We start from the raw sequence: 10928 nt of genomic DNA, 5'->3' as shown, positions 1-10928 counted from the left end.
AAATAGCGCATGAAAATATATTTAGCCAAAGCCACGGGAGGGGAAAAATAAAAGGAGGAGTATTCCTTTTAGTTTTCCTGTGGCCTTGGCTATATGTATATATGATATATATATATATATATATATATAATATATATATAATATATATATATATATATATATATACATATACATCATACATACTACGAATACATACATACATACAAATAGACCAAAATTAATTCTTAATCGAAAGTTAGTGGTTTAATGATTACTGATATTTGAGTGAATACTTCGCATGATCGTAATGAAACCTAAAGATACTATCGAATTTTATATCTTAGAATGTTTTACTGCAGTTCGTAGATCCTAGTATAAGACTTGACGCTGAAATGTACAAGTAATGACGAGTTTCTTTCTTTGTCAGTATATCATAGTTCTACGTACAAGGCTTAAAATGTCACTGCTGCCTCACTGAAATAGATATTCGTACCGTATGAACAGTGCTACTTCCTATTTGATATTTAGCGCTGTATAATGGATAAACATTTCAACAATACCGAGAGAATGTTCATTCAATAACTCTAACTATTAAATGTTATATGCTTTGTGAATGACACTGAGCATTATTCAGCGTCAGTTGCCTGGTATAGAATTTATAACATTTAATCGTTCGCATTAAATAATCGAGTCTAATTATCTTCATTAAATATATGATTCTCATTACTCACAGCTGATTATGAAGCATCAGACAGGACTAGAATTATTGTATTCAAAGCTTCATGATTTTGGAATTGGACGTATTTTAGACACCGACAATAAATCTTGTATAGAAATGTACTTAAATATCAAACAGTCCATAGTTTGTTTCAAAACTCAATTAATGTTAATTTCAATTGTTGATTATATATATATATATATATATATATATATATATCTATATATATATATATATATATATATATATATCATCCCCTTAGTATTAATGGAAATTTCGTGAAGGATTCGTTGATATATTGATTATTTGATAAAAATTATTAATATATTGTCTCAATGAATTTTTTTTTTTCGGTTAAGAAAAAAAAAGTAAAATTGGCTGATATAGATGTCTGTCCTTATGAGAGAGAATCATTCAGGCAGACAGTACTAAAGATATTTTTGCTAATTTCATTTTAAGCATCTTAATTTTAGTCGTAATAGAAAGAAAGACAGATAGCTATATACTGGTGCGGCAACTAATTTTATTATTTTAAATTTATTTACGTACAGCCCAAGCTTCTACGAGAGAGAGAGAGAGAGAGAGAGAGAGAGAGAGAGAGAGAGAGAGAGAGAGAGAGAGAGAGTTTTAGCAATTTTTAACTGCATTTAACCTCATTTACCAATTCAAGGTTCAAGGCAGCGTGTTCTCGAACCATCTCATTTCATCTATGTTCTAAACCCTCTTCTTCCCTTCCATTATTTACACGTTCTTTCCATCCCTCTCCTCTCATTCATGCCCTTTTTACCTTCCCACGTTTTTTATTTATCCATCTTGCCTAATCTCGTTATACTCCATCGCACCTCTCCGCACCTTTATCTTTTATTTTTATCTCCTTTTGTTCCAAGAAATGACCGAACATTTTCATTTCATTCCTGCACGTAACCCTGCCGTTTTACTCATTTCCATTCCCCATCGCTGATATTTTTATGTTCCATGGATAGTTCCTCATTCTCGAATGTCCATTATATTCTCCTGATATTGGTTTTTTCATCCACTTGAAAAAGACCGCAGTCCGTGTTACTGAAATTGCTTCGAGTTCATAATTTCTTTGGATATTCAAATATGTTTGTGTCATTAGGTTTTTTTTCTTTTTTTAATTTTTTGTAACGCCTTAAAGTAAACTTTACCAATTTTGAACATTCTATGCATTACAATAAATTGGTCATTAGAGCCGAAGAATTTTGGAAAAAAATATATTCTTATAGCATTAGTAAAGAATATTATTTCGTTCTTGGGAAACATAACCATTGCCTGCTACCTCCTGAAATTGGTTTAATATTAAAATGCCAACATGTTTTTTTGAATATAATTCAATTCCTAAGGCATACGGTTAAATAACAATCTTGTTTGAAGATGGATATAACATTCCTGAAGGCTTAATTTTTAAAAAAGTAAAAATGATAGGATACACAAGATTTCTTTCTCACCTTTCTCACCAGACGTCAGGTAGGCCTCCAGGCCTGTCAGTCGTCCTGCTTCAGGAACAGTCTCCATTCTTGGCGATCATCATAGAGCCTCATCTCATCAACTTCCCGCAAACTAGAGCCTCTCCTCTCTACTCCTCTCTCTATTGTTTTTGTAGCCATCTCATTTTGGTCTTCCTACCGGTCTCCTTCCTTCCGGTGTCCATTCAAAAACCTTATAGGATATCGCTCCTCCTCCATTCTTTTGGTGTGTCCAAACCATCTAAGCTGTCCTCTCTCCAAAAAATCTAGTATCCCCTCCACTCCCAGTTCTCTTCTAATGTCTTCATTTCGTAGCCTATCTAGTCTTGTTACACTTTTTATGAGTCTTAGGGCTTTCATTTCAGCTGCTTGAAGTTGGCTTCTAGTTCTTGATGTTAATGTCCCATGATTCATGGCCATAAGTCAATATTGGTCTTAAAATAGAGAGGTATATTATGGTTTTCACTTTGCGAGGTATATTTCTGTCTTTCATTAGTGGGTAGAGCAGATACAGGTTGTTACTGAATTTCTGTATTCGGGTAGTTGTTTCAGTTTTGAATCGTTTTGGTCACTAAACTCTACTCCTAAGTATTTGAAATTTCTACACTGTTTCAATGTCTGACCTTCTAATTCTACATCTACGTTACTTGGTGTTCGTGATAAGTGCATGATCTCTGTCTTATTCTTGTTGATCCGCATTCCATTAGCTGTTAAGATCGCGTTCCAGTTGTTGACGTTTTCTTGGAGAGATTCTGCGCTGAGGGCTATCATTGCATGGTCATCTGCATACATAAGGTTGATGGTTCATATCTGCAGCTTCATCCTCACCTATTTCCCTCATACATTTATCTAAGAACAATATAAAAAAGAAGTGGCGAAAGGACGCTGCCCTGTCTTACTCCTGATTTTATTTCAAACCAGTCTTCATTCTCTTGATTTGTTTTTTACTCTGGATCTGATGTTTTTTGATAGGTGTTATAAATTGCTCTTATAAGTTTCTCAGGGATTCCATACTAAGGGTCTTTTAGGGCATCCCATATTTTCATTCTTGGTACTCTATCAAAAGCCTTTTCTAGATTTATAAAAGCAATATATCTATCCCTGTCCCATTCCCAGCTCTTCTCAAATATCATCTTGAGGGAGAAAATCATATCAGTTGTCCCTCTTCCTGGTCGAAAACCGTTTGGCCATTCACCCAGCTTTGGTTCAACATATCCTCTCAATCTAGTTTCAAGTATTCTTTCATATACTTTAAAAGCATGTGACATTAGGGATATTCCTCTATAATTGCTGCAATTTGTCTTGTCACCTTTCTTATAGATTGAGCATATTAGATCTCTTCTCCAGTCTTCAGTTGGCATTTGCCCATTCCAGAGTATGTCGATTAGCTCTAGTAGCCAGATGACTCCATCCTCCCCCATGTTTTTAAGGAGCTCTGCAGGTATTGTATCCACTCCAGGGGCCTTACCATTTCTCATCCTCTTGAGAGCATTTTTTAACTCCAGTGTTGTTATGTCAGGTTCTGCATCCCCAACCACATCAAATTCTACATGCTCTTCAAGGTCATGTTTCCGTTGTTTAGTAGTGTTTTCAAGTGATGTTTCCATCCTAATTCTTTCAATTTCTCGGGGTTCGGTTAAAATTGTCCCATCCATAGGGTCTTTGATTACATAAGAGGGTGGTTGGCTTCCCTTTCTATAGTTTTTGGCAGTGCTATATATGAGTTTTCTGGTACCTTGGAGATCATTTCCCAGATCTTCTCCTATTCTTTCCCATGTTTCTCTTTTTGTTTGAGCTTTTATTCTTTCCGTTTCTCTCGACGCTTCTTTATAGTTATTGTGATCTTCCAAATTCAAAGTTTTCATCCATTTTCTGAAGAGTTTCATTTTGTTGCAACAGCGGCCTTTAGTGTGGGGGTCCACCAAGCAGTTTGTTTTTTCCTCCTACCTTGAACTCTTTTCTTTTGCACTGTATTATTAGCAGCACCCACTACAGCCATTCTAAAGAAAGTGGTCTCCATTTTTCATTTGGGTCATTGCTATCCTGTTGCATTTGTTTAGCTCTACTTATTTCGTTTTGATATCTAACTAAGCACTCCTCTTCTCTCATATTCTCTAAAATAAATCTTTCTCTCACTTGGCTTTTAATTAATTGGGTTGGGTTTTGTCATCTTTAATTTAATTAAGAGAAGCCTGTGATCTGAATCGAATGACACAGAGGGGATGCTTTTTACATCTCTGACCATATTTTTGTTATTTGTTATTGCCATATCAATCATTGATTTTTCAGTATATGCTCCTAAAGCCGAGTTCCATCGGTACCACGTCCACTTGTGGCTGTCTCTATGATTATAGAAAGAGTTCATAATGGACATCTGGTTTAGTATGCAAAAAATCAATTATGTTTTCTCCTTCTCTATTTCTGTCTCCAATGCTAAATGGTCCTAATATGCTCTCTACACCACTGGCCTGTCTTGCCTAAAATTTAAAAAAAATTAATTGTCCATTCCATATCTCCAAATTATTAATGTATTCTCTACATATGGACAGAATCTTTTTACTTCTTGTAGATGTCTGTAGAATTCTTCCTTTTCTTCTTGAGGGCGGCCCTGGGCGCTGCTGGTGCATACACCTGAATTATGCTGGCTTGAAATGTTCCTAACTTTAAGGAAATGCTAATAATCCTATCACATTTGAATTCTAGATGACTAATTTTTCCAGCTAGCTCTTCACTCACAATAAAACCTACTCCGTGTCGTGCGGTTCTTCCACCTTTGTAAAATAATTGGTAATTGTTATGCAATAATTTTGTTCCTTCTCCTGGTAAACGGGTTTTATTTCACACAGCCGCCCCAAAATGTCTATTTTTCTTTCCTCCATCATCATGATTACCTCCTCCTCCTTACCTCTCAAAGTACTTAGATTAATTGTTCCTAATCTCAAAGATTTATTTCCCTGTCCATGTCCAATAAACATTCCGAGTCAGGAATGTGCCCGGGCATCCTTTGATCAATGGGTCTGTCCTGAAGTAAGTCGTGCGGTTCATGAGCAATTTATAGCAGCTCACCGGCTTGCTAGGCCTGTCGTGAGCACCTCAGAGCTGTTAATTTGTAACCATCCATAAGCCTATTGCTTCCTAAAAGGTCACAGAGGTTCCAACATAACCCCCAAGCAGTCTTATGGTAGGTTTAAGCCACTGCACCTCTACAAGGTTACACAGCTCCTTATCCCAATGTATGCTGGCCTTGGGACCGCATTGGATACACAAGATTAAGGTCGCAAAATGATTAATTAAGTACACATTATTATGCAGCAAATTTTCGAGCAGAAATCGGAACGTATCCCTTTTCGCTAAAATTAATTTTCCAGGCTCTCTCTCTCTCTCTCTCTCTCTCTCTCCTATATTTAATTTTCCTCCACATTCTCCATTACTTCCATTTCTAAATCTTTTCCTTGCCACCTACTTATTTTTCTTCCTCCAATCCATCCCTCTTTCTCGTATTAACTTTCCCTCTACCAGTCTCTCATATTCCCATTATATAATCTTATCTTTTGTCTTTTTCATTCTCCCCCTTTCATCTTATTCTCTTCCTCTTCTCTCCCATTTCTTACTTCTCATTTCGGTCTTCCTCCTTCTCTACCCTCTGCTTTGCATCTAACTTCGTTGGTGTCTGTAAACATGACAGTGTGACGCTACAGAATCTTTAATTAATCAGTTAGTCCACACCTCGCCCCCCCCCAATACCTCTCACTCACACTCTCAGAACCCCCCCCCCCCCCCCCCCCCCCAACACCACCACCATTCCTGAAAACGTCCTGTTCTTCTCTGTAACTACAATTGTCTCCCCAAGACCATTACTAAATAACACCCTGGGTCTGGCGAGACGATGATAAGAGCAAGTCGCCCTCCTTGTACCCTTTCCTGCTTCCTGCTTCCTGCTTCCTACTTATTTCTTTCGTTCGTTCCTCCTTTCCTTCTTGCAGAGAGGAGCAATTCGGGAAAGACTGTGAAATTGATTCTTATCTCAAATGAGGGTTGTCTTGGGTGTAGGTTGCTAATACAAGAATCGGTATGTGTATACAAAAACATGTATATGTATATATATATAAATAAAGGAATAGACATACATACATACATACATCATACTAGTATATATATATATATATATATATATACTATATATATATATATAATACGTATATATATATATATATATAATATATATATATATATATTATATATATATTAGTATTATATACATATATATTATATATATAGATATATATATATATATATATAATATATTATATATATATATATATATATATATATATATATATATATATATATATAAATTAATTTTGATAAATGTTCTTATCTATGCATAAACTTTTGTTCATCTTTTAGGTATAGTCTTTCTGTCAGATGATTTTCACTTAAAATATCTTATATCCCTTTCAATCTTCAAGGGTAAAAATGAGGAAAATCACTTCTGCTTTGGTCTGTATTTAAGGCTAACATTTTTTTCAGCTATAAAATGAATGGTTTTCGCTATGATTATACTAGTTTTACAGTGGAATTATAATGAAATTATAGGTGAGCAGAGGCTAAAATTAAAATGCATACATTTGCAGTCCAATAATGTGTAAAGACATGGGCCCTTTCCCAAAATTCAGAGTATACCTCTGTGGACATGAGAAGTGAATTATGGCTGTTGGTCGACTTTGTCAGTCACTTTTGGAGAAAGTAGAGAATAAAGAGCATCAGATTTGAGTGTTTATCATTTGCCCAAATACATGCATATGCACCAATCCGTTCTCTCTCTCTCTCTCTCTCTCTCTCTCTCTCTCTCTCTCTCTCTCTCTCTCTCTCTCAGTGAACAAAACATGCCATTCTGGCTTTCTCATGTCAGTTTTCTACTGAATAATAATATCATCTCTCTCTTTCCCTCTCCCTCCTTCTGTGTGTGTGTGTCTGTGTGCCTGTGCATCCGCGCACGTGTGCAGTTTGTATCTCTGTCTCATCGATACCATCAAACTATCGGTCATACTCGGCTGGCGTTAGATGACGAGAGCCAAATCTCACGTTTCCGAAATTCTCTCCGGAGAGAAAAGGACCAAAGGAATTCTTTCCCATCCTTTCCTCTCGTTTGTCCGGTTTCATTTCCCTTTTGAGGTTTCGCTGAGGGCTCGGCCGGAGTGCCACTCGTGTCAGCGGATGTACTCATGTATTTCCGTAAATAGATAAGGTAATATTATTATTCGTGCGTTTATGTTTAGCGTATCACAAATGAAAGAAGCAATATATTATATATATATATATGTATGTATGTATATTCAGTATTAACTTATGCATCAGAAACTTGGAGCCTTACTAAAGCCGTAGAACGTAGGCTAGTTACAACTCAAAGAACTATGGATAGAATAAAGATAGCAATAACACTAAGTGACAAAAAGAGCAACATGGATAGGAGAGCAAACTAAAGTAGATGATATTCTAACAACAAGTAAGAAAAAGAAATGCGCGTGGGTAGGCCATATAATGAGAATGTCAGATAATAGATGGACAAAAGGACTAACAGAATGGGTCCCTAGAGATTGCAAACGAATCAGGGGAAGGAAGAGAAGACGATAGATTGACGAGTTAAGAAAATTTGTGGGTTTAGAATGGCATAGAAAGACCATTAACAGAAGGGAGTGGAAGGACATGTCTGAGGCCTTTGTCCTGCAGTGGAATAGCAACGGCTGATGATGATGATGATGTATATGTGTGTGTGTTTGTTTGTGCATTTGTTGTTGCTGTGAAGAATAAATCAGAATTCTTATTCCATATTGCCAGCTTAGATAAAAAAAAAATTGTGGTTTATCTAAAAGTTTTATCCGGAGTAGCGAAGTATTTACAACTTTCAGGAAACTCCACGCAAAAATTATGTTTTCAAAGTTTGCTTTCTGTCCAATTGTATTTAATTTAGTATCTTGTTGCAATTCATAGAGGTACAATGCAAATTTCCATATTGAATTAATTATTGCTGGAGAGCTTGTTAATGAAATAACCAAAATCTAATTTAGAGAAAATTTCTAAAATAAAAACCTAAATTTCTGTGAGAAATTTGTAAATATGATTAATTCATGTTGGAAGATATGATACCGAAATAATTTTACATTTATTCAAAGCACATACCTTCAGTGAAAATTGAATCTACATAATAGTGCTATCCTTTTTAATGCCGTGATACAAGTTAGATAAAGAACTCGTAATGATAATCAGAGAAAATTCCTTGGACCAAAAGAAAAAAAAATACAGTAAAAACATCTATGTTAACCCTCAGTGATATACTAAAGAGAAACCTATGAAGAAAATCAAAAGTTGGAGAAATTTCATAAATATTTCCTTTTATTATGAAAATTCTATTGTTAAAGTTTAGCATCACCTAAAAAAGATAGTAGAAAAAAGACTGGCAAGTAAAGAACACGATAATTTGATTATTATAAATTCGGTATTTCCTAGAAAAATATGATTATCTATTTCTATTTCTGTAAAAGTAGATAATAATAGACTTCTTTTATTAGTTTAACGATCTAATATTTGTTATCATTAAATATTTATTAGCTCTTATTAATAACTCTATTATTGAAATGATTTCGCATTTTCATTAAGTTTTATAACATACCACCCAACTATAACTGTTAAATTTTCATTATTAAAACTTTCTGGTTTTGAGATAAAAGTTGAATCATCGTAACCAGTTGTTCGTGAATATGTATATTTACAGTTTCCCAATGCAGAGAAATCCTGACAGTTCGTGGGTGAAATCCAGGGGAGAATAGTAACTGTTGATTTCTGATGGACATGTCGATTCCATGATATGACCTGATGATGATCTCGTTATGAACCAGGCATTGCTTCATGACACACCATTACTTTACAACATGACCTTTGACCTATAACGAGTAGGTCATCATGTCAGATTTGCTCTCTCTCTCTCTCTCTCTCTCTCTCTCTCTCTCTCCTAGTTTACTTATTAACAAATGTATTTCTTTGTTACTTTCCCTTCGAGAACTGTCTCTCCAATATTTTCCGTTGTGACTCTCTCTCTCTCTCTCTCTCTCAACCTGAAACATATTTCTTTGTCAATCTCTCTCTCTTTCTGAAATATATTTGTTTGTCCTTATCCTTTTCTGGAACTCTCTCTCTCTCTCTCTCTCTCTCTCTCTCTCTCTCTCTCTCTCTCTCAGTTTACTTATTAACAAATGTGTACGTATTTCTTTGTTGCTTCCCCTTCCAGAACTCTCTCTCCAATATATTCCTTTGTGACTTTCTCTCTCTCTCATTCTGAAACATATTTCTTTACCACTCCCTCTCTCTTTCCGAAATATATTTCTTTGTCATTATCCTTTCCGGGAACTCTCTCTCTCTCTCTCTCTCTCTCTCTCTCTCTCTCTCTCTCTCTCTCTCTCTCTCTCTCAACTGAACAAGGAACAAGCGTAAAGGATTAACGTTCCTGGCCTGAATTTCATAAGCTCTGTCGCATTTGCTAACGAGCTGAAGCTCTAAGCTCGTTCTGGCTTCAACAGGAGAATTTCAGATACAGCAGTCAACTAATTATGGAGGTGTATCCTAAGCTTACTTTAACAAGGAAGATTTTTCGTTCCTTTCAGTGGCTAAAGCTGCGCGATGCAGTAAATAGTAATAAAAATAATATCATTCTTATCAGTATTGCTGTTATTTGATAGTGAGGTCAAGGATATATGAATATTTATTTATAATATGTGTCATATCAATGATGTCTGATTCTTATATTTAGCGCACACACAAAGACACGTACAAACACGCACACACACATACACACACACACACACACACACGCATATATATATATATATATATATATATATAATATATATATATATATATATATATATATATATATATATATAATATACACTGGACACATATATATACTATATGTATTAATTTATTTATTTATTTTCTTTATTTATGTGCCGGACAGGGTCCACGTTAATTCACAAAATTCACATGTATCCATTGTGATATCCTAGGCATTTTGCTAGGAATTATCGTATTATAATAATAATTCGACATGCAACTGAAAAAAGTGTGTATTTTCATTTAAATCCATTTGTACTATTATTGGTCAGCGCCCCCCCCCCCCCCCCCCCCACCCCCCCCCCCCCCAGCCCCCCCCCCCCCCACCCCCCCCCCCCCCCCCCCCCCCCCCCCCCCCCCCCCCTCTCATCCACAGAAAACCAGAAGAAATAATGAATAGCAATAAAAGAGAAAAACATGGAAGAATGTAAGCAGCTTCAACTATTTCTTTAAAATATACAGACTTCTCGTTCCAATTTTTAATTCTGTTTTTTTTTTTTTTTTTTTTTTTTTTTTTTTTTTTTTTTTTTTCATAAGAATGCCACTGGAGCCGAGACGCCTTACAGTTATGCTCTTTCCTTTCTAAAACGCCAACTAAATAGAACGATAACAGGATCTGTTTTCCAGAAAAAGAAAAAAACAACACAGATCTGTGTATTTCCCAATGCGAGAAAATTCTCGCGTCCCAGTGACCCCCTTCTTTCGGGCATTATTGTTAATGCTGAAAAATGAATGCCTCATTAACCTGGAATGTGGCCTCGATACTGCTGTCGAAATGGCCCTTGTTATGGCCGCCGGTGTCCTCGCGCCGGGAAACAAAGTAAACTTGAAAAGAAGGAAAGCAACTAAAAGACCAG

Source organism: Macrobrachium nipponense, chromosome 18 (genome assembly GCF_015104395.2).
Source record: "Macrobrachium nipponense isolate FS-2020 chromosome 18, ASM1510439v2, whole genome shotgun sequence".
In the NCBI taxonomy this organism is placed as follows: Eukaryota; Metazoa; Arthropoda; class Malacostraca; order Decapoda; family Palaemonidae; genus Macrobrachium; species Macrobrachium nipponense.
The sequence above is the reverse complement of the archived record's forward strand: the minus strand, read 5'-3'. Positions refer to the sequence as shown.